Source organism: Natator depressus, chromosome 2, assembly GCF_965152275.1.
Source record: "Natator depressus isolate rNatDep1 chromosome 2, rNatDep2.hap1, whole genome shotgun sequence".
In the NCBI taxonomy this organism is placed as follows: domain Eukaryota; kingdom Metazoa; phylum Chordata; order Testudines; family Cheloniidae; genus Natator; species Natator depressus.
Window position 1 is genome coordinate 73285488 of NC_134235.1, and position 25310 is coordinate 73310797.

Consider the following 25310-nt stretch of genomic DNA (forward strand, 5'->3'; position numbering starts at 1 on the left):
CAGTGCTTTCAAAGTAGTGATTTTATGTAGTGGTATTGTGTGATGATAAAATGGTAGTTTTTAACTAGTGGACGAAACTTTGACCAACGAGCTCGTTAGTTTCCATGATGTTGTATAGATGGGTCCTGCAAGATGCTGAGTGCATCCTGTGAGGAACTGAGCACCCTGGACTCCCACTTTAATCTAGCTAGGTTGGGTACTGAGCAGTGAAGCTATAGCAGCTAGCTTGCACTGAAGCCCAAGGTGCTGTGTTTTCACTGCTTCCGATATCTGAGCTACCTAGATTAAAACTAGCTCATGTACATCTATGCAAGCTGCACTCGCATTCTGTTATTGCCATGTAGCCATAACATTAAGCACCAAAGTATAGATTTAGATGCTTGTCTTTAGGTACTCAAGTTTGAAATTTTTAGCCAAAGTGAATAATTTTTAGCCAAAGTGAATAGGCCCAAGTGGCCCTAAAATGGAAATGTCACAAAATGTGCATTATTCACTATAATCCTCTTTCAGAGAGTTGGGGACTTGATATAGTAATTGCTTCTGAAACAGCCAAAATTTAGTGTGAAAATGTATGTGTACACAGTGTTTAAAACGCACAATGGTATGTCTTATAAAATGAAGCTATAGAATATATATTAGGTGGTGCATAAGAATTGCTCTGTTGAAACAAACTATTTGTCCATTTAGTTCAGTATCCTGTGTTTTGCAGGGGCCAAGAATTGATGCTTCAGGGATAGGTGTAGTCCCCCTAGTGAAAATGGCATATTGTGCAGTACTACAGTATGGAATGTATTTTTGGCTGCGATTTAGGGCTCTTGAAAGTGGGCTTCGTAACAGGGATGCTGACACAGTCTTACCCACAGTGGCACTGCAGACACTGCTGTAATAATGTTATTAGAAATGACAGATCTAATTTTTTTCATGAACTATCCACCTTTATATTCTCCACATGGAGATTTGAATGGCAGGGCCAATACTGACAGACTGTATTTTGACCACTGGTCTGTGGGATCCACATTCATTACATTTCAAACTTGTCTAGATCTAAAGTGAGATGTAATGTTGACTGTTTCCCTTTCTGTCAGGAAACATACTTCCCTACGGCACTTTCATGGAGTTTGGATTTGTTTTCAGCATCAGAATTTATTTTACTTCTTGGGACTAAATCTTAATTTTTAGCAAATACTAATGTGTAATTTGATTAACTTAAATCATAGGATATTGAATATGCTTTTTGTAGGAATTACTTTTTCATTTCATTGTAGATTCCTTTTGTCAAAAGCTACTTTCTTCTTTATTGTATGCCAGTGTGAAAAATATTAATCCCAATAACACTGGCAAATATACTTTAAATAAATGCATTTATTACAAACAGTTCAACAGCATATATTAAAAGATGCAGCATAATCTCAGGGTTCAGAGGTGTACCTTTGGTGGCAACGTAGAAATCAGGTGCTTAATACTATTTTTGTGCACCACTAACCATACATGGCAGTTTTGTTCCTAAACAGTATTTTCATTCTAGAGGGAAAAAAGGTAAAGAAAAGTAGTGTAATCATCGATTACTGTAGTAGCCACTAGAGGTCTACTGCTATCAAAATTCTGCCAACATCAATTATTTCTGCAAGTATTAAAAATGTAGTGTTTTGTCCAAAATAAAGTGCCTTTCTTTAAACAATAATTGTTTGCTTTGTGGTGTGTATCTTTTTCATTCTGATTTTTAGCTCCTTAGTGTTTTTAATTAAATACTGTTCCAATGAAGTACAGAAGAATTACAATACAAAAATTGTAGTTGAATGATAAAGTGACAAAACAGACTCTCAAGTACATCCAACTAGGAACTACATCATAACGTCATTCAAAGACTGTATCCTTTCCTTTTTAGGTGCTAGCCTTGGAGCAAATTCTGTGTTTAAATATAATATTATTAATTTAAAACATTTTAATCTTTTCTGTGTTTGAGACTCATTTTTATTTTCCAGGTATTTTAAAAACAGAAAAAGAATTTTCAAATCTTTTTTTAGATGTTGATAACTTATAGTGATGTTCAATTTCCAAGGAAAATTGTGAATTAGATGATTGTGTTTGTTGTAGGCATAGTTGGTTCTTCATCATGATAGCAGGAATGTATTCATTAGCGAAAAGAGTTGCATGTGAGATCAGTGTGGCTTTTCCCAGTAATCAAGATAACGATATTGCTACTGACTCTAAAACAATAAATTACTCTATGGGTTACACATTTGAATAATGACTTGAGTGTTTCTTCAGAGAGCTTGCAGGTGTGCACATGCATCGTAGCAAGTCCCATTTAAGGACTGGCATTCATAGTTGAATGCAAATTGGTCCTTTCTTGTTCAGTAAAATGTTATCATGTACTGTTTTTCCGCTGCCCCAGACCAACCACACAATGGTACCACAGAAGCATATTCTTCAATTGTCACATAATTACACACTTTTCAATTGTCCTTTACATGGTACTTGGAATTCTGTATCCTACAGAGTAGATTCATCCTTACTTTTTATGGGGGGGGGGCAATTTTCTTCTCTTCCACTCCAAAAATCATGATTTGTTTATAAAAACAATACAAAAGAGTATATTTAAATACTGTTTTTCAAACAAAAGAGCCAGGTTATGCCAATCTAGTAAGTCTTGGAGCTGTCATGCAGGAGAGCCAAATAAGCCCCGATTCAATGCATCTGACAAGCTTTGCTGAATCGGGGCCTTGGGTGATGAAGGCTTCTTGGTAAGAATACTAGCTGCACTGTTGTATGAGTTCATGCTATCCATCTATCGTTAGGGCAGCATTAATGGTGACTTCATAATCTGCCTGACTGGAGGATGAGTACCATAATGGCAGTGACAGCTTCAATAAGGTGTGTTTGTGGAGGTGGTGGTGGATGGCTGGCACTTGGGAAAATATCTCTCTCTAAAATCATAGAATCATAGAATATCAGGGTTGGAAGGGATCTCAGGAGGTCATCTAGTCCAACCCCCTGCTCAAAGCAGGACCAATCCCCAACTAAATCATCCCAGCCAGGGCTTTGTCAAGCCTGACCTTAAAAACTTCTAAGGAAGGAGATTCCACCTCCTCCCTACGTAACGCATTCCAGTGTTTCACCACCCACCTCATGAAAAGGTTTTTCCTAATATCCAACCTAAACCTCCCCCACAGCAACTTGAGACCATTACTCCTTGTTCTGTCATCTGCTACCACTGAGAACAGTCTAGATCTATCCTCTTTGGAACCCCCTTTCAGGTAGTTGAAAGCAGCTATCAAATCCCCCCTCCTTCTTCTCTTCCGCAGACTAAAAGATCCCAGTTCCCTCAGCCTCTCCTCATAAGTCATGTGTTCCAGTCCCCTAATCATTTTTGTTGTCCTGTGCTGGACGTTTTCCATTTTTTCCACATCCTTCTTGTAGTGTGGGGCCCAAAACTGGACACAGTACTCCAGATGTGGCCTCACCAAAGTCGAATAGAAGGGAATGATCACGTCCCTTGATCTGCTGGCAATGCCCCTACTTATACATCCCAAAATGCCATTGGCCTTCTTGGCAACAAGGGCACACTGTTGACTCATATCCAGTTTCTCGTTCACTGTAACCCCTAGGTCCTTTTCTGCAGAACTGCTGCCTAGCATTTGGTCCCTAGTCTGTAGCGGTGCATGGGATTCTTCCGTCCTAAGTGCAGGACTCTGCACTTGTCCTTGTTGAACCTCATCAGATTTCTTTTGGCCCAATCCTCTAATTTGTCTAGGGCCCTCTGTATCCTATCCCTACCCTCCAGCATATCTACCTCTTCTCCCAGTTTAGTGTCATCTGCAAACTTGCTGAGGGTGCAATCCACACCATCCTCCAGATCATTTATGAAGATATTGAACAAAACCGGCCCCAGGACCGACCCTTGGGGCACTCCACTTGATACCGGCTGCCAACTAGACATGGAGCCATTGATCACTACCCTTTGAGCCCGACAATCTAGCCAGCTTTCTATACACCTTATAGTCCATTCATCCAGCCCATACTTCTTTAACTGCTGGCAAGAATACTGTGGGAGACCATGTCAAAAGCTTTGCTAAAGTCAAGGAACAACACGTCCACTGCTTTCCCTTCATCCACAGAGCCAGTTATCTTGTCATAGAAGGCAATTAGATTAGTCAGGCATGACTTGCCCTTGGTGAATCCATGCTGACTGTTCCTGATCACTTTTCTCTCCTCTAAGTGCTTCAGAATTGATTCCTTGAGGACCTGCTCCATGATTTTTCCAGGGACTGAGGTGAGGCTGACTGGCCTGTAGTTCCCCGGATCCTCCTCCTTCCCTTTTTTTAAAGATGGGCACTACATTAGCCTTTTTCCTGTCATCCGGGACCTCCCCCGATCGCCATGAGTTTTCAAAGATAATGGCCAATGGCTCTGCAATCACATCCGCCAACTCCTTTAGCACTCTCGGATGCAGCACATCCGGCCCCATGGACTTGTTCTTGTCCAGCTTTTCTAAATAGTCCCAAACCACTTCTTTCTCCACAGAGGGCTGGTCACCTCCTCCCCATGCTGTGCTGCCCAGTGCAGCAGTCTGGGAGCTGACCTTGTTCATGAAGACGAGGCAAAAAAAGCATTGAGTACATTAGCTTTTCCCATATTGTCTGTCACTAGGTTGCCTCCCTCATTCAGTAAGGGGCCCACACTTTCCTTGACTTTCTTCTTGTTGCTAACATACCTGAAGAAACCCTTCTTGTTGCAGCTAGCAAGAGATGTTAAGAGTAACTCCAGGTGTGATTTGGCCTTCCTGATTTCACTCCTGCATGCCCGAGCAATATTTTTATACTCTTCCCTGGTCATTTGTCCAATCTTCCACTTCTTGTAAGCTTCTTTTTTGTGTTTAAGATCAGCAAGGATTTCACTGTTAAGCCAAGCTGGTCGCCTGCCGTATTTACTATTCTTTCTACACTTCGGGATGGTTTGTCCCTGTAACCTCAATAAGGATTCTTTAAAATACAGCCAGCTTTCCTGGACTCCTTTCCCCCTCACATTATTCTCCCAGGGGATCCTACCCATCAGTTCCCTGCGGGAGTCAAAGTCTGCTTTTCTGAAGTCCAGGGTCCGTATTCTGCTGCTCTCCTTTCTTCCTTGTGTCAGGATCCTGAACTCGACCATCTCATGGTCACTGCCTCCCAGGTTCCCATCCACTTTTGCTTCCCCTACTAATTCTTCCCGGTTTGTGAGCAGCAGGTCAAGAAGAGCTCTGCCTCTAGTTGTTTCCTCCAGCACTTACACCAGGAAATTGTCCCCTACACTTTCCAAAAACTTCCTGGATTGTCTGTGCACCGCTGTATTGCTCTCCCAGCAGATATCAGGGTGATTGAAGTCTCCCATTGAAGTCTCCCATGAGAACCAGGGCCTGCGATCTAGTAACTTCTGTTAGTTGCCAGAAGAAAGCCTTATCCCCCTGGTCCGGTGGTCTGTAGCAGACTCCCATCACGACATCACCCTTGTTGCTCACACTTCTAAACTTAATCCAGAGACTCTCAGGTTTTTCTGCAGTTTCATACCGGAGCTCTGAGCAGTCATACTGCTCTCTTACATACAATGCAACTCCCCCACCTTTTCTGCCCTGCCTGTCCTTCCTGAACAGTTTATATCCATCCATGACAGTAGTCCAGTCATGTGAGTTATCCCACCAAGTCTCTGTTATTCCAGTCACATCATAGTTCCTTGACTGTGCCAGGACTTCCAGTTCTCCAAGCTAGTTTCCCAGGCTTCTTGCATTTGTGTATAGGCACTTGAGATAACTTGCTGTTTGTCCTGCTTTCTTAGTATGAGGCAGGAGCCCTCCCCTCTCGCGCTCTCCTGCTCTTGTTTCCTCCTGGTATCCCACGTCCCCACTTACCTTAGGGCTTTAACTATAACCCAATCCATTTTCTGTGCATTTATGACTAAATGACTAAAATTCTGGAAGCCACATCTGTCAGTCTTAATATTGTACAGCATCCCCTGTATTCCCACTACAATATAGGCTGTAGTGTTTTTCCTCTCTCAGGCGCAGAGCTCTGTGCATCACACAGGTAGCATCATTAGCGTGGCACTGGAACAACTTCCGGTAAATCTTTTCATTAAATAATTTGGTAAAATCTTGTGTAAATGGCCAGAGTGCACATTAATGATGCCTGAGGCACATCAAACTGATTGTCCTTTCTGGAAATGTTCAGTTTTTTCCTCTTAGACAGAAATTATCACATGGAGCTGGCATTGTCTTTTCCTCCTCTCAGAACGACCCACAGAATCAATTTTTTTAGTGACCTTCTCATTCCCATCTCTGAAAGGTGCAGCAGCCAGTTAGTCCTTTGTGCAAATGTCTAGATTCATTCAAGCTGGTGCTGTGAGGTGTGATTATATCTCCCTTCACCAGAGTCACTGCTTGCACTCCCTCAGGCTTTCTGCTAGGGAAAGGTAACTTTTAAGTTGCAGTCAGGGCTCCATAGGAGTCTTGCCATGGAAGCTGCCTAGGGGAAATACTAAATTAGTGCATCCTCTAGCCGCTCTGCCTCAGTCAATTCTATTCAAGTTGTGATAATGCACTTATCCCTGTGATATACCCTCCTTAGACAGCACCCCACCCACTTTCTGTGCTGGCCCGCTGCTGGGGCCCTTGGAAAATGAGAGTGTCGTTTTTTCACTACCAGCAACCTCCCTCTCATACCCCCCAGCTGATCTTCTCCCACCTGGGACGTCTGCCAGTATCTATACTGGTAAAACCAGTGTATACCCCTCAGGTGGTCTGTGCTTGGGTGTAGGGTGAAAAGCAACATAATGGAATTGACTAACTTTCTGAGCATTCTGTTATTGAGCATGAATAAATTCTAAAAGTGACTGGTGGAGTAATGTGCAAGATATATTATCGGTATAAGCTGTTACGTTTTTTATATTTAAGTAACACCAGAGGTAAGCTCTGTGAGACTAATGGAGTATCTCTTACAGAGTCTCAATGTGGCAAAACTAATGGAAACATTATATTTTAACTCCAAAACAGTGTTTTAAAAGGAACTGTACACAAGCAGGGGTGGAACCAGCATGATTTTTTCCCCTCAGATGTTGAACTGCTTGTTACCTTTTCCCTTCAACTTGTGATTTTCCTTTTCAGTGGTTCACTCCCTACATCCATCCATCCATCTCCACAGTATCTGAGCACCTCACAGATATATCAATATATCCTCACAGTGCTCCTGTGGGATTGGAAACCATGGTGCAGGCTCCAAAGAGAAATCTCCACAGGGATTTTTGGCAGTAGAGTCTCTTCTTTTCCCTTCTTCAGTTATGGTTTGGGGGAATGAGAGTAGGGAAGCCCAGTTTATTAATCTTTTTCTTCCAGGCAGGGTGTGGGACAGTTGAGCAATAGAATGTATTTCTCCCTGCCTTACCTACTTCTTGGGAAAAGGATGAGAAGTCAAGAAACAGCTAATTGGCTCTACCTACTCCCACCCTTTTCCAGGAACCTCAGCTGGAAAGGCACCAAGAGTCAATGCGAGGAAAGGTGGCCATTGTAAGTCTCCAACCCCAGCCTTGTGCCAGCCCATACATCCAGCATAGTAACAAAGGTTAACATTTGGAAACATATCTTTGGAATGACAAGAGCCAAACTCTTTTTTTTTTTTAAGGTTAAATTCCCCAGAAAATGCTGGGGTCATAAATGGGGTCAGTTTGGAGAAAGCTGCGAGCCGAAAGGCTTAAATCTCTATGGCCCCAAGCACTGTCCGAACAACCCCGTCCCCCCGCCTCTCTCCCCTCCTCCAATCAATCAATCAATCAATCAATCAATAAATCTCAGTCTGGTTAGACAAAACCAATTTGTCAAACTACTTGCAGAGCAGAGATGAATCTGTTTGGAATTTGGGTTCCTATTTTGGGATAGTTGCTATGCCTTTGCAACTCACTTTCTATATTTCTTATCATTTTAAGTATAAGACCAGAAATCATGCTACCCTAAACTATTTAGGCATTTATGTTCATGATGAGAACATTAATAAATCTCATAGACCCAGTGATCTGAATATTGATAAAATACTGGAGAAAGGCAGCTTTGGTGCTGGTTTTATTAACTGAATCAATGTACTGTACTTTACTTAAGGCTAAAGTATCTATAAATAGAATACCCTCCAACCCTTGTGATTTATAGACAAACCTCTGGTTTGTGTGTGTCAAGTTGGGCGAAATGAGGCTTTGAAAGGGATTCTCTGTGGTACTGAGCAATATACATTTGTAGATGAGTGGAGAGAATGTATATATGTAATGTACTGTAGCCTCAGTATTGAGCATATTAACATCCCTGTATTTAAAACTTATACTCACCATGACAGCCTAGTGAGACGTTCAGAGGTGTTGTCTGCTATTCTAGAGACTCTGTGCTGCATCATATTGTTTGTGGGATACTGCAAGGTGTTGAGGTAACATTATCTGACTACTGGCCTGCTGGGAAGCTCAGGAAGATGAGAGATACTGAATCTCTTATGAGGCTATCCCAGAGAGCAATATCTTACATAAATATGTTGTCATGAGGATCCTTTACGTTAAGTAGTCATTATATTATTAGCCATATATTTTCATACTATGGAGTTTCAGATAAGATCCATCCCAATAGCTGAAATCAGCTGTCATGCGTTTGCTGACAGTTCTTAGATGTGCCTGCTTGGAGACTAGAGGTGCAGTATGTTTTCAATGGAAGGCTCTGAAATTTGCTCCCGCTGGCATTCCGCCAGAACTTGCAGACCGTCAGGGCATGATGCAAGACATGCTTTGTTGAAGTGTCTGCTTGACAATGGACTATTATTGAATTGTTGGTATGGTAGGATGAGTGCCCTGCTTGCAGTGGGTTTAGATGAAGACTTGAGATGTTTAAATTTTCATGCACTCAGAAGCCATAGGAATGGATGCATATTAAAAAAAGTCAACCAATCAAGAAGCATGGAAAATTGATACATTATTGAAATCAACATCTTGAGTTGAATGAACATAGGAATGTAAAGCTGCTGTTATACGTCTCCCTACTCTTTTATGCTTACATTTATTTTGCCTGTAGTCAGACTAAACTGAAAAGTTAGCTAAAATTTGCAGCTGAGTATTAAATTCATATATAAGCTGTTTATACACAACTTGTGTATATACTTTAAAAATCATTACACAGAGTGCAGATAATGAAAATTTTCCTAACTTCACCTAGGATAGATAAATATGGTTACCTCAACATGTTCCCTGTTCCCTTGTGCTTCCCTGTACTTGCTATAGGAAATACTGTTCCTAGAACACTCAGGTTAGGTAACAGCAGAGATTTATTTAGTTATCTAAGCACCACCACAGTATTGCAAGGTATGTGTGTTCTATGTGGCATGTACTGCACAATACAAAACAATAAAATCTCTCATCGAAATAGCAACGTTTACTAGGTTCACCCACCCTGATACAGTAGCTAAGAGGCAGCCTGTAATGATTCAGATAAAAGGGTGTAATAGAGTTACATGCTGTATCTTCAGCATGTTGTTTGAACTTGCGAATATGGTATGCTAATTATCATTATGCACCATCGTAATGGCTAACTGCTACCCATATTTTTGTCTTATTTCCCCCGGTGGCCTCATCTACACAGGGAACAGTAGGATTCTTCACTGAGAAGTATCTGATAGATTTGAATAAAAGTGCTTGACACACCCACTCTTAGCAGTTTTTGACATTATGTTTACTACTGACAATTTAGTCCTTATTTTCTTGATCTTTTTAAAGTTAATTTTAATGGGTACATCAACTCACTGCACACACAGTCAAAATGTGTTGTTCCTGAAGACAAAGGATTCCAAATTTATGCCTGGAAAATTAACTTTTTTTTTGAGTGGGGTGCAGAAGGTGCACAAAGGATAGAAAGAGAGTCCTATTGTGCAGGGTCTGTTTCAACAACAGAGGAAGATGGTTTTGTGGTTAAGGCACAGGACTTGAATTCAGGTCCAGTTCATGGCTCTGTCACAAATGTCCTTAGTGTGATGTTGGACAAGTAATTCAGTCTTTCTTTTTTAATATCAAATTCCCATCTGTATGGTGGGAATAGTAATATTTCCTTTATCCCACTATTTGTCTGTCTTGCCTATTAGACTGTGGACATTCCCACTCTGCAATTGGGAGGTGTGATTGCAGTACCTGTTGTGGTGTCCCGTCCCTTTAAATGTTGAGTACTCTCTCCTGCCCAGTGCAAAGCCTTCCTTCCTGTAGTTTGTTTTGTAGCAAGAACAATAAAGAGAGCACAGCTGTGTTTCCATCAGCTAACTCTGTGTTTACCTCCTTCTCTGTTGGGTCCAGAAATATAATATTGGCCACCCATGATTTCTGTCCCATGCGTGTCCAGTGCTCCCACACCCAGGCTAGCTATGATCTCCCTAGATCAAAGGGAGATCTGGGAGGGACTTTGGGTGCAGGACTGTGTTCATGGTGCGGGGTCCCTTACCGCAGCTCTCAAGAAGCAGCTGCCAGGCCCCTGCGGCCCCTAGGCGCATGGACGACCACTGAGGCTTTGCGCGCTGCCCTCATGTCTGCAGGCGCTGTCCCCGGCCAATGGGAGCTCCTTAGCTGGTACTCAGGGCATGGGCAGTGTGCAAAGCCTCCGTGGCTGCCTATGCACCTGGGGGCCACAGGGACCTAGCAGCCGCTTCCGGGAGCCACGCAAAGCGAGGGCAGGCAGGGAGCCCGCCTTATCCCTGGGACCTCATTGTGCCGCTGACCGGACTTTTAATGGCCCGGTCAGCGGTGCTGACCGGAGCCACCCGGGTCCCAGTTCGACCGGGTGTTCCAGTTGAAAACCAGACACCGGGCAACCCTAAGCATGGGCAGCGGCTGCTTGAGTACATACCTAGGGTCCCAGGCAGGCAGGGCTAGCCTGTGCTGCCACGTCTTCACTGCTGTTGTTCATCAAGATAGCTTTAATTCAGCTGTATCAAAGCTAGGTTAGTATGTCTGCATGTGCTGCAATCACACCTCCTAATTGCAGTATGGGCATATCCAGTAAACACTTCAGGGCAGGGACTTTGTTAGTATGCGTATGTACAGTGCCTGGCACAGTGGGTCCTGATCTAAATTGGGATGTCGAGGTGCTACTGTAATACAAATACACATATAATTTTTAACTCTGGGTCCATAGAATATTTAAAGTTCCAGGCTCCCTTTCCCTGTCCAAATGTTCTCTCCTTCCTCTCGCTCATTCTTCATCCTATCTTCCTATTTCTCCCGCTCTCTGTGTCTCTCTGCTTCTCCTTTTGTACGCCAAGCCTTGGCCTCTGTTCCTCTCCTCTGTTTTCATCAAACAGCAAGACAATTATTTTTAGAGCTTGGCTTCCTGTGATAGAACTTTCTGAAAGAAAAAAGTATGTTTTTAGCGAAGTACTGTATGCCCTGTAGTAACACTCACCTGCCTCCCCTAGATACTCGCTATGGTGCTTCAGAATGCTGCTTAATGTTTCTTTGATGTTGCAGCTGACCTGGGCGAAGGAGCTGTTTAATGCTAGTGTAGACTTTAGGGCTCAGGCTGTGGCCCGGGCTCTAGGACCCTGCAAGGTGGGTTCTGTAGATGTCTAATTGCAGCGTAGATCTACCCCATCGCACATTTCCCCTAGGAATTAGAGCTGTATCACTGCCTGCCCTCGGAGGGGTTTTGGTTTGGGGAATTAAACAATGGAAAGGGTTTGTGAACATTCCAGTTTTAAACATGAGATTAATATTTATATCGAAAAAATTATTTCATCATACTCATTTTGAATTTGGCCTGTAACTCTACCTTAATCTAAACTGTGTCTGATATAGCAACATTAATTTTGCCTTTTTTAAATTTTGAAGTTCATTGTGCCACCAAAATTACAAGTAGGAAATACATAGTTAGATCATTCAAGACCCACACGAGCCTTTTCTAATGACTGGGATTCCAAGCCCTTGTTCCAAATATTTGTTTCTCACTGCAATCCCAGTTTTGCACCAATGAAGTTAACCACAGTTTTGTCACTTGCTAATGAGGTTTTGATCAGGCACATTGTGGTGTGTGGCTAAATTTCCAAATCAAGTTTAAAAATCTCAACCTAAACATCTCTTATCGCAGATGCCTACAGTGGGAGGCTGGTATCTTTTGAAGCACTCAGGCCCTAACACAAAGCCCATTAAAGTCTTTCCATTGGCTTCCATGGGCATTGGACCAGGCCCTCAATAAGCAATGAGGTGAATCAAGTTAGTCTGGAAACACTATATCTTCCATATATACCATGCAATTACAAAGCTTTCTTTTATGTTTATAGTGGTAGGTCAGATGTTACCAGTTCTAGCAGCAGTTCTGTATTATGGACTTGATCCAAAACCCACTGAAGTCAATCCAAAGATTTACATTGACTTCAGTGGGCTTCGGATCAGATCATGTGAATGTAGTCAATACCTGCTCTAATTGGTAATATTTGCTGTCTAGTCTATAAGTAAAATAATTTTATTTTAAATTGTCCTCAATGTATGACACATTTCTATAGAAAATGTTTTCACTTAGGCTGCTTTAATATTTTAGAGTATTTCACACATTACTGACTGGGCTATGAAAGCCCTACAAACCCTAACACTAGTGGTGATGAACAGATACTCGTGAGCTGAAATGATGGAAAGTTTTCACTGGGAGCAGAAGATTGAGTATTCTTTCCACCCATGTAGGAGATTTAGCTGATTACCATGTCTTGTAACAATCCATTGCTACATGGGCCTGCATATACACACGGTCACATACATGTATCATGGGGAACTAAACGTTACACCTTTCATTTCCAAAATAAGTCTCTTATCTACTTAATCTAACCTATCTAGTTTCTTTTAGTGTGTAGACAAAAATTTAGGTTTACTGTATGTATTCTTTGCATGGCAGGCAATAGTGGTTGAGATAGTTAGAAAACATTTGAGAAGTTGTATTCTGTTCAACAGAGGGTAGAGCTTCTGACACAAACTAGCCAATACATTAGTCTGTGGGCCAGAGTCTGCTTTCAGGACATAGTGGAGAAACTTCCGGGGAGGTCTCTAGATTTACACAGCGTAACTGAGAACCTAATCTGGCTCTGTACCTATGTGTACATGGGAACAAGAATTGTTTGGCTTTTGGGGTAAGGTACTGGAGTTAGACTTGGGAGATCTCCGTCTCCGTTCAGTTCCCACTTGTGCTACAGACTTCCTACGGGACCTGGGGCAAGTCATTTAAGCTTTGAACTTCACTTCTCCCTTAGTAAAGTGCGGTTAATAACACTTCCCTTCTCCCACCCTCTTTCTGTCTTCTGTGGTTAGATTGTAAAGTCTTTGGAAGTAGAGACTGTCTCACTGTGTTTGTACAATACCTACTGCAATGGGGCACTAATCTTGGTTAAGATCTCAAGGCACTACCATAATACAAGTAATTAATAGTAATGGTTATTAAACATTAATCACTGATCATACCCATGAAAATACTTGCTTGGTTCAAAACCCCCACATTCTACAAACTCTTGCCTCAGGCATGTTCCCCAAAACACCCAGTTGTGACACAATAATGCCATATTTGACAGATTTATTATGGAAGCACTGCTTGTGGTTCCACTGGTAAAGCTGAGTTTTGCACTTAATGAGGTGGTTGAATCTCTGTCCTATGTGTGAAGAATATAGTGTATTCGCCCCAAAATTATAGCATTTCTTGATGGAGTACAGAACATATGTTCTGATAATTTACCGGTAGGTTAATTAGCTTGAGTTAAAATAATTAAAAACGGGTCTTTTAAGAAATTTTACGCTGGTATCTGTTTCTCCAGAATGATCTTAATGACAGAATAACAGACATTCCAAACTTCATTTATTAAAACTCACTTGAAATTTCTTGCGTAGGCTATTTGAAAACTTTAAAAAAGATTTATAGTAACTTTCCCAAATACTGTGCATAAATGAAAGTTTCTTTAGCAGAGAGTGACAAATAATAATCTTCTGCAGAGAATTTCACATACAACTAACTGCCCTCTTTTAAAATGGCTGCCACTTCCCATTGCATTCAATAGGATTGAGACCACAGACTGTGCTTAACAAAATGGCTGCTGGCTTCACTGTCAGTGGGAAGCAGCGGGCATTTTGGAAGAGGATACTTTTAACGAAAGGTCAGTATAGCCTTAATCTCATTGAGTACAATGGGAGATGGCAGCCATTTTGAAAGACCATTGGTTTCTCTGAAGAAGACTTTTTTTATATCCACCAGCCTCTGCTGGCAAACTTAGTTATTAAAATTATGGCAAAAATACCATTAATCTAAATATTTTTTTCAAAAGCTATCTATTGCCTTAGATCTACTCAACTAGAGGGCAAGAGGGGACAATTTGGAGTATGGGAGGAGGCATGGGGGATATTTTACAGAGGAGAAGAGATCCATGAATAAGATGGCCATCTTGTTCTCTCAATTGCCTTTTAACCTATCCAGCGAGGCCTGTCACTATTTAGATATATTATAGACAAAGACTTGTGTTCTACAAACACAGTGCATATTAGTAAACTGAAACAGAAATCAATGAGTTGTTTTAATAGTTAACTGTAACTGACCTTGTAAGTTACAGAATCTGAAATGAAATATTTCTTAACAGCATAACATACTGTAGTTGTTATCAGAAGTGAACCCGGAAAAAATACTTTTGGAAACCAACTCTATTATTCTGGAGTTTGGATAGCTTAAAATCTTTAGCAAGAGAAACACAATCATACTAGGAAAAATTTCTTTATTTTACCTTTTTTAAGTATCCTAACATGAATTTGTTTCTTTGCAAAAAATTCTGAACACTATTTGTGTATAAATAAGATAACTAATTTTATTTAACTGCTAAGCCTCAAATTTTCCAAATTGGATACTTAAATAAATGGCCTGATTTCTGAAAGATGGTCAGCCCCAACATATTCCATTGTCTTCAAAGGAAGTTGTGGGTGCTCAGCATCTCTGAAAATGAAACAACTTTGATTTAGATGCCTAATACGAGCTAAGGTGTCTACCTTCAAGCACTTGAGTTGGAAACTTTCAAGCTGAGCCTGGAGACTAAGGCAGTAATTTTTTTTTTAATGTGGTGTTGCTATTATTTTCTGCACTTCCTTTTAGAATAAGTATGTCTATCAGATGAGTATACAGTATAATTTTTATTGTCAGTCTTGTTCATCAGAGATTGCACTGACACAAGGTAGCCTGATGTAATGACATGCTTTAAACAGGGATGAAATTCAATTTTTTGAAGATGTGTAAATAATACACATTAACAAGAGCAGTTTTACCATTGCTTTGCCTCTCAACCCCATCCAAGCAGACAAGCCAATCTTCCAGATCTGGGAAATATAACATCCTATTATATCTTAATTTTTGACCTGGTCTTGCATTGATGATTTTCATGTAGAAATGATTTTGTTTAATGTTGAAAAGCTTGCGTCTTACTTTGATTGTTTATTTATTCTGTGAGTACCTATTTATGCCTTTGCATTTACCAGTACAAATCCAAAATGCAAACTACTTACGTGGGAAGACAAACTAATAATAATAATAATATTTTATGGGTAAAAACCTTTGTAGTTTTCATGTATAAAAATATCTTGGCTAGAATGAAATGATAGTACTTTCTTCCTTTTTTAAAAAAAATCATATATTTTTTTCTTTTCATAAGGGATGACCCATCTCTTCTGATTCAGAAACCATGAAGGCCTGATTCTGCTGTCTCTTAGTCTGGTATAAATCTGGACTAACTCCACTGAAGTCAGTGGAATTACAAGTAGAGAAAACCAGTGTAAGTGAAATCAGAATCAGATCCTAATTGGTTAAATGACAGAGGATGAAATTGCAAGATGAAAAAAGTTAAACAAAATTACACATTTCCAAAGGTAAAATAAGGTGGTGCTTTGTATGTTAAAGTGCAGATTTGTGGTTCTCGCATTTCAGTGCAAAACCAGAGATTTCCATTCACTTGTTTAAATTTATTGTCTGTATTAACTCATTACCTGACAGAATCAGATCCTGAATTAGCAAGGAGTATGAATAGAATGAGCGGTGTTAAAAATCTGGAGCAAGGGTTTGACTCTGCAAAGGTTGGGCACTGTAGCCCCAGTTCAGCAAAGCTTGTGTGTGCTTAAGCTTTTTGTTCAGCACTGAACACTTTGCAGGGTCAATGAATAGTTCAGACAAAAAGATATACACTTGCAACACATGGTGCCTTTCATATAAAGATCTCAAAGGATGGTACACGTACATAGAGATATGATATGCAAGAAATGATAATTCAGTGTTAAGGTTTCACAGTTAAAAATAAAAAATGTCAGGGAATACAAGAGCGAAGGTCCCTGTGCCCAAATTAACTTGTCTATATTTGACCCACATAATATTTTTTTAAAGCGGCAAAGAGTCCTGTGGCACCTTATAGACTAACAGACATATTGGAGCATGAGCTTTCGTGGGTGAATACCCACTTCGTCGGATGCAAGGTGTTCACCCACGAAAGCTCATGCTCCAATACGTCTATTAGTCTATAAGGTGCCACAGGATTCTTTGCCGCTTTTACAGATCCAGACTAACACGGCTACCCCTCTGAAGCGTAATATTTTTTGTTTTTTTATTTGTTCTTCATAATGGGCCAAATCCTGAGGTTCTTATTTATGGCCTGATTATAGTCCAGGCTGTGTAGTTGTCAACAGACATAAGAGGAAACATCCCCAACAAGCCCCTGCGTGGTCTCCCTGCTAGGTCTGTGTGCACATGAAAAGCAGATGTTGTGCTTTTGGTACCCCACAAAATAGATGTGTAGAAAATGGACAAAGTTTGGATTCTGCCCTGGATGCCTGGTAGTCCAACTGAGAAGGCACAGGGGAGGTGGCATAAGGAGCAAAGGCAGAATGGGAAAAACTCGTGCTTCTCTGCACTGCCCCTGGGGTACAACTACATTCTGCTCATTCCTTGCTCAGGCAAATCCCATGGGGTTTTTGGGTTCCAGTATGCAGTGGTGGTGATTCTGGTCCCCTGAATATCTCAGTAGCTTTCTGAGCGATGGAAGCTGAAACTCCTGGTTCCACTGAGAGGAGTTGAGCGTGGGGGCATTTTTCCTGATAGAATGATCAGGCAGAACTATTGAGAACCAAGTCAGGAAGTTTCCAGCTCTATGTTGGAATAACCAATGCAGTGGAAGACTCATACCCATGTTATTAACTAACAGGTGTTAGGCGAGGGTGCTGGAGAAAACAAAAAAAGCCACAGGATATTTAATGACTAAAAGTAGTCAGGACTAATCTTTGAAACAGATGTAAAATATGGCATCTCCAGCAATAGTGTCCTCTAATACCATTCTTCATTATCAAGTGGAAGTCCAGTTCACAATCCCTAACGCCCTGTATGCACAGTCTGTAAGAAAGATATGACAGGAGAAATCTGTAACATCATCCAACATCTGCTTATATGCCTTTTTCCCCCAAAACCAATTTGCATGCCTACAATATCAGAGTTTCCCAGTGGAATACGGGGTGTAAAATATTACCTCTTGAGTTGAAAATTATTTAACCAAGAGATTCTTCAGTGTTCAAGAATTCTGGTTGGTTGGTTTTAAAAGCAAAACCATATGTTGTTTACCTGACTTAGCCTTTCTCCAATTTTATAGAACGTGAGCAGGAAAATGCAAAAAGGAGGAAACCTCACACTAATTAGATGATAATGAATACAGGTGCTATAACTGTTTAGTGAATTACACTAATATGTCTTCATAGCAAGCTGTGGGAATAGAGTCAGGGCCAATAGATTTTTTTGTTCGGTTTGGTTTTTGTTTTTTTTTAATGTTGTGTACATGTGTATTGCGGAGGCGTGCCAAGACTCAAATTAAGGCAAATCTAAATGGGTTGTATAATTCTAGAGATGCTGTGTTAAGGCTACAACGAGCCAACAAGTACGTATTATGCGGCCTTGAGAAAATATACTGTACATCATTTCTGCTTTGTGAGTTTCTCAGTGGAAATACATTCAGTGCAGTATTGGGATGAAAGGTTGTTTAGGTAGATACAAGGTACATTACAAGTCATATATAACTTGGATTTACGGGGAAGGTTGTTATACAGCCACTTACTTGGCTGCCAGCCCAATAGGAGACCGGCATCAAATCTAACCTCTGGATTCCTGCACCTCTGGATGACTTCTTCTCTGAGGTGATTTTGCCCCCTCAGTTTCCAGTGAGGGTGAGGTGGCTTAGGGTGGTGTAAATTAAATTCCTCTGCAGCTTCCTAAATACTTAGTTACAGAGAGTCAGTGCAAACTTTGAGGCAGTGTGCCATACCATAGCTGCTGCAACATGTATATAGTAGTGCACATAGCCGAGGGGAATGAGACATGAGGGTGATAATGGAAACTCAAGGAGTAGTGAAATCAGTTCCATATAAATGGATGAGTGAAAATTCCATTTATTGAGGTATAATATTCTAAGTTGCTGACTCTTGGAGGTGAAGGCTCCTTGGCATATGACCGTGGCTGAGATGACAGAAGAAGACATGATCGTGCTCAGATCCCCACGGGGTATGCAATAATAAAATGTTAAGGTTTTTTTTATAAAGGCAATTAAATTTTCATGCCAAGTTTCTATTTTAATTTAAGATCGAATGTTTAAAAATGTGCAAATAAAAATATACAGATTCTGAAATCTTCTTTGTCTTTTCATTGAGGAAAAAGTGTTTAAAATGTAGTCAGACATTCTGCAGCAGTAAATATCTGATATTTACAATACGGATTACTCAGTTTCCTTTTTCCTTGATGAACAGGGCTCCCTAAGCTTATTGTGGTTGTTCTCTGATTTATATGAGAAATGTGGCTGCTGGGATTTGCTTTTGTCAGCATCCCCTCCCCCACCTCTGGAAACCTTAGTGCTTCAAACACTGATGCTGTGCTGCGGTGTGCGTGTGCGTGTAAGAGAGAGTGAGTGTCTAATCTTAAAAGAAATAGTATATGGATAATAAATAGGAAAACAAAAGTTGAAGGACTTGGCTTGTGACTTCATTTTTCTTTTTTACAGTGAGATATTAGTGCAGATTAAGCATAGGCTACCATTTATGAACATTTAGTGGTTTAAACACAGCTATGTTGCATTTAAAATCAGCAATTTAACATAACTAGGAATGGCAGCTTCATTAAATAACACCGTGATCTTCCAACCATATTCTTAACTAGTAATCTCCCTGTAGCAAAGCACATAGATAATCAACATCCCAGCCTGTCAGTAAACTTGTTGGGGAATTAAATCCTAGAGGAAGAATCCCGTAGCCCTGGAGGAAGGCTGAGTGCATGTTTCACTGTCGTTTTTTCGGCTCATCTCAGTAGTCCCATTGCTAGAATGTGCTCAGTTGTCATAGCAACACCATCTCCTGCTTCATACAGGAAAGATTAGCTCTTACTGTGCAGTGGAGAGAATTTAGGGGAAGTCAAGCTAATCCCTGGGTGCACTGTGAGAGAAAGGTTGGACCTCGCCTGAGGGATGCTGTATCTGCAATGATAGAATTGGCCTGCCACAGACACTGGTATTTAAGTTGAAGAGCAGAATTCACAGTAAGTGTTGGCTCCTCCAGAGTGGAATATCAAATGAGGTTTTCTAAGTCTTGTTGAAGACTGTCCCATGCCAACAGTGGAATGACAGCAGGAGGCTGTGTCTGGAATAGCAATATGTTTTGCTAGTTGAGGTGGTATTTCAAATGTGGATGCAAAGCTTTAGCTCTTTAGAAAACTAGGGGGTAAATTTTTAAAACCTTGATATGCACACCTAAAAACCGTAAGCATGTCTCACTTGGTGAGCAAAACTGGACAAGTGATGAATAGCATGCCTTACAAATTTTAGTGAGCGTGCAGTTGTGTATGCAATATACTGCACACTTAAGAATTCCTGTGTGCTGAAAAATAAGGGGAAAGCGTGAGGATACCTATTTGTGCTACTACAATCCTCAACTGCGAAAATGCTGAACTATGCATTTTAAGCATGAAAATTTAGAAAGAATGTTTCAACAATGATTTGTGTTCTTCATTTAAAACCTGCACAGAAAAATAAAAAGTTTATTAAATGGATAATCACATTATAATACCAGCTTTTCTTTGAGGAAGAGTTAAAACTATTTTTTTTATTTAGCTTACTTTATGTGATGCTGTTATGATTTGACAGGATACAACGTGAGAAACGTGGCTGTATCTCTGTATTTTGCTGGATAGAAAGGGTGTATTTTAATTGTTCCATCATCTGCTTTTTTTGGTGTTCTAGCTTTTCTTTTATGTGGTCCTGTCTTCCACTTTTAGTAGATGCTTAAGTCTTCTAGTTTTTTAAGTTATGAAGGTTATAATAAACTCTGAAATGTCTGGTGTTGACATTTATTTATGCTGTCAATTTTCTCTCAAAGTGTATTTTTGTGGGCATAGTGTATTCGTTTATTAGCAAGTATACAGAATATGAATGTTCCAAATATTCAACATATGGATTGTTCACATTGTATGTAATAAAATTTCATGTTGATTTTTGACTTAAAAGTTCTGGTTATTTTGAAATCTATAAAAACTTTAATTCAAAACAAATACATATATACTATTTTTTCTCCCGCATTTCTCTTCTTTTCTTATTAATGAGAGGACTTCATCGTCATGAACAATAGTAATATAGCATAATTTTGAGAAAGATTGTCTTAACATTTATTAAAAATTACTCTGATGTGGAAGAACTGTTTACAATTTCTAAAAAGTAGATATTTCCATACATCTAAAATATTTTGTTTTTTGCAAAAACTCAGTTTACACACACAGTCTATTTAATGAAACTGCCTGTTTCCACTTTTTACGGCAAAGAATGTAGACCTCGGTGTGTTGCCATGCCAGAGACCTGAGTCCCCTCACCCAGGGGAGGAGATGAAGGGTCTTCAGAAATGTTATGCCCTCTGCCAGTGGTGCTCAGAAGGTGGCAGACTTGAGCCCTGATTTGGTTAATGAAACAGCTTTTCTCTCTACAAACACCTTCTCTTGGCTATTTTATAGTAACAGTAATAACATTGCTACTCCGGGAGGACATTTGTTGTCCATTCAGATAAGCGCATCAATAGTATATATCTACTACAAAGAGAGGAATTTAGGAATAAACAAGGGAAAAGTACTAAAGCATTAGACCACTATCCAGGCTGGCCTTTGAGTCACAGCCAGACATAGTGATGAGGAACCCACACAAATGCCAGGCAGAGAAAGGATGTTGAAGGAAAGGATTAGAGGAAGTCCAATGCACAAGTTTTAACTGGAAAGAGCTCACAGAAATTAATGCTAATTCAATTCAATTTAAAATGGAAGTATTTGTTTTTCAAAAATCCTACAAAATTAAGAAACACAAGGAAGTATTTATCAGAGAACTTATTGCGTGCTTTCACTCCTCTGTACTTAACTGTGTATTGAAATATTGAGACGGACAAAGTAGGTGAGGTAATATCTTTTATTGGACCAACTTCTGTTGGTGGAAGAGACAAGCTTTTGAGCTACACAGAGCTCTTCTTCGAACCTGAAGCTCTACACAGAGCTCAAAAGCTTATATCTTTGGCCAACAGAAGTTGATTCAATAAAATATACTATCTCACCTACCTTGTCTTTTCTCATATCCTGGGACCAATGTGACTACAACACTTCAAACAACATACTGAAATATTTGCCACTTAACATAGCTGTCTGTAGATTTACAAAAATTGTAGACCCTTAATGGCATGAATGTAGCAGATGTGTCTCTTTGTTTAATAGAAGGTAAATAATTTGTTGGAATTTCTTTCATGCTGAGATCATGTGTCTTGCTTTTTTCAGTCTTTAACCTCTCTGTGGGACATGGCTGAGTGAATTTTTGCTGGATTGGTATTTCACAGAGCTTTTAAAGGCAACAATTTTCTCTTATGAGCTTTATATTGAGTTAGTCTTATGAATTCTCTCTGTACCCTTTTCAGAAAGTTGGCTATAATTTTTTTCAGGACTGATTATCGTGGATGCTGAATTTGTCTGATTTTTCTTGTAGCTGCACTAAGGGAATTGGGTTTCTAGTTTTTATTTCTACACACACTTTAGTAACTGCGTGAGTGGAGCTTCTTGCATGAGTAAGGTACTGGTTAAAATAAATATGGGTGCCCGAATAAGTCCCAAAGTACGTATCCAAAACAGGTACACATGCAGCACTCTCCCTTACAGAGATTCCGCATATAGTGTTCTTGACGAATCTTCACATAGATTTCTTCTCCCAAAGCACTGGTCAGGAGTTTTCAGTCATTGTTTTTTCAAGGGGAGTGCTGTTTCCACAAAAATCAAAATTTGTCATGAGAAGCTTAACTTTTTCTGAAATCTTTCAATTTTCTGTCAGGAAAACCAAAACAAAATATTTCATTTTTGGTCAGGTTGAGCCAAATAAAAAGGTTTCAGACCAGTTGGACCTTAATCTCTGCCCGCTTGAGTTGTTGTGGTGCCACACAGGAGTTGTCAGGTCAAGAGATTATAGAACTAATTAATAGGAATTTATTATTTCTTTTTTTCTTTTTTTTTGAAATTTGTCTAATTTATTTAAAAAGCTCACACAGCACAGCCTCCAGTTCCATCCTGATCCTACTCTTATTGAAGTCAATGGATGCTTGGTTTCCGTGTTTCATATGGATCCCCTTGCAGGGAAACATACCTAAGAGATTCTGCACCTCCAGGGCTGACAAGGGGTAGGGAAGGGGAACAATTGTACTAGAGCCCCAAGATCAGGGCCCATTCCCCCAAAATGTCTGTAATGTCTGTGAAAATAAAATGAAATAGGAGGGGGAGGACCCCCATGAACATGATATACCGAGGCCCCAAATTTCTCTCAACAGGTCTGTGTACCTCCCAGGCACCTCATAGGACTTGCATCTTAGCATCCATAAATATGATAAAATCATAAATCTTGCAGTGTCCTAGTAGGAATCTCATTACAGTGATAGCACGAGTCATGAGATATCACAGTTCATAGCTTTTACTACCCTTCTGCCACAATGCAGCTGGGTCTTTTAATCTGATATTTATCACTTGCATGTCGGGGATCTTGTTTCACAGTTGTGAGGCGCTGTATCTCTTGATGTTTTTGCATCTCTTGAAATCTTCTGAAATGTGTTCAAGGAACATATATTCAAAGGAACCTGAGCTGGGCAGAGTTGAGGAGAGAGTTCACAAGTAAAAGGGGCCCGCTATCTAAGAATTTTTATATCTTATAGCAGAAGCAGAGTTTCGTTTTATTAGCTTTTGAGACATAAAGTCAGAGCCTTTTCAATAGTGTCTCTGTTCTTGTCATTTAAATATGTCCACATGTAGTTTTAAAGAATATTTTTCTTTCAAAATTTTAGGCTCAAAATTTTCCCTAATTTTAAAATAGTGGTAGTCAAACGTGGGAAATGCTGATTATAATTTACTATTTTAAATCTGCTTATCCATTATCCTCTTCCCTCACTAGCCAAAAAAATGTAAAATTCAATTGCCTCTAACTTTGTGTGCAGTATATTTAGTGTAGTAGGCAAAATTCTTTCCCTAGCAGCCTGCATTTGGCTCCCATTAATTGCAGTGGGATTATGAACAAGTATCTAAAGGCACATTTTGGCTTGGCCCCGTGTTTTCTTCTGGCTGGCTTTGCAGCAGTTAATTTTAAAAAACCCTATTGTCAGAGCTGTGCTGCTGGCCTCATGTTTCTATATGAGGGGAAGTGGTTATTGTTAAACAAAACAGATACGTTGATTTTCAGTACTGCAAAAGACATGGCGGGAAAAGTGAAAAGGCTTTTCTGGGCACTTCTTTGGATCTCCCTTTCAAAAGGCAGTGAAGATCCCAAGCTCTCTCTCTTGTTTGGCAGACCTATCAGGAAAGGGTTAGGGTTGTTCTTTTGACTTGCAACTACATTAGTTGTCAGAATTCTGTGTTGTGGTGCTTTAGGGAACTGAAGCATTTCATAGATTCATAGATATTAAGGTCAGAAGGGACCATTATGATCATCTAGTCTGACCTCCTGCACAATGCAGGCCACAGAATCTCACCCACCCACTCTTGTGATAAACCTCTCACCTATCTCTGAGCTATTGAAGTCCTCAAATCATGGTTTAAAGACTTCAAGGAGCAGAGAATCCTCCAGCAAGTGACCCATGCCCCATGCTACAGAGGAAGGTGAAAAACCTCCAGGGCCTCTTCCAATCTTCCTTGGAGGAAAATTCCTTCCCGACCCCAATATGGCGATCAGCTGAACCCTGAGCATATGGACAAGATTCACCAGCCAGATACCCAGGAAAGAATTCTCTGTAGTAACTCAGATCCCACCCCATCTAATATTCCATCACAGGCCATTGGGCCTATTTACCATGAATATTTAAAGATCAATTAATTGCCAAAATCATGTTATCCCATCGTACCATCTCCTCCATAAACTTATTGAGTTTAATCTTAAAGCCAGATAGGTCTTTTGCCCCCACTGCTTCCCTTGGAAGGCTATTCCAAAACTTCACTCCTCTGTGGTTAGAAACCTTCGTCTAATTTCAAGTCTAAACTTCCCGATGACCAGTTTATACCCATTTGTTCTTGTGTCCACATTGGTACTGAGCTTAAATAATTCCTCTCCCTCTCCGGTATTTATCCCTCTGATATATTTATAGAGAGCAATCAGATCTCCCCTCAACCTTCTTTTGGTTAGGCTAAACAAGCCAAGCTCCTTGAGTCTCCTTTCATTCCTCGGATCATCCTAGTAGCCCTTCTCTGTACCTGTTCCAGTTTGAATTCATCCTTCTTAAACATGGGAGACCAGAACTTCACACAGTATTCCAGGTGAGGTCTCACCAGTGCCTTGTATAACGGTACTAAAACCTCCTTATCTCTACTGGAAATACTTTGCCTGATACATCCCAAGACCGCATTAGCTTTTTTCACAGCCATATATCACATTGGCGGCTCATAATCATCCTGTGATCAACCAATACTCCAAGGTCCTTCTCCTCCTCCGTTACTTCTAATTGATGTGTCCCCAGTTTATAACTAAAATTCTTATTAATCCCTAAATACATGACCTTACACTTCTCACTATTAAATGTCATCCTATTATTATTACTCCAGTTTACAAGGTCATCCAGATCTTCCTGTATGATATCCCGGTCTGTCTCTCAATTGGCAATACCTCCCAGCTTTGTATCATCTGCAAACTTTATTAGCACACTCCCATTTTTGTACCGAGGTCAGTAATAAAAAGATTAAATAAGATTAGTCCCAAAACCGATCCCTGAGGAACTCC

At 40.2% G+C, this 25310-nt stretch overlaps 1 protein-coding gene across 3 annotated transcripts in view; it reads left to right on the forward strand.

Moving 5' to 3' along the window:
• NOL4 (nucleolar protein 4) overlaps positions 1–25310 on the forward strand; it is a 246512-nt gene that overhangs the window by 98904 nt on the left and 122298 nt on the right. The window contains exon 1 of one of the 3 annotated variants that reach the window (XM_074944424.1): positions 19392–19588. The exons of the other annotated variants lie outside the window; for them this stretch is intronic. The gene's annotated coding sequence lies outside the window, so the exon portion shown is untranslated. Of the gene's footprint in view, positions 1–19391; positions 19589–25310 lie in introns of those variants that run through there. 3 annotated transcript variants of the gene reach the window in all.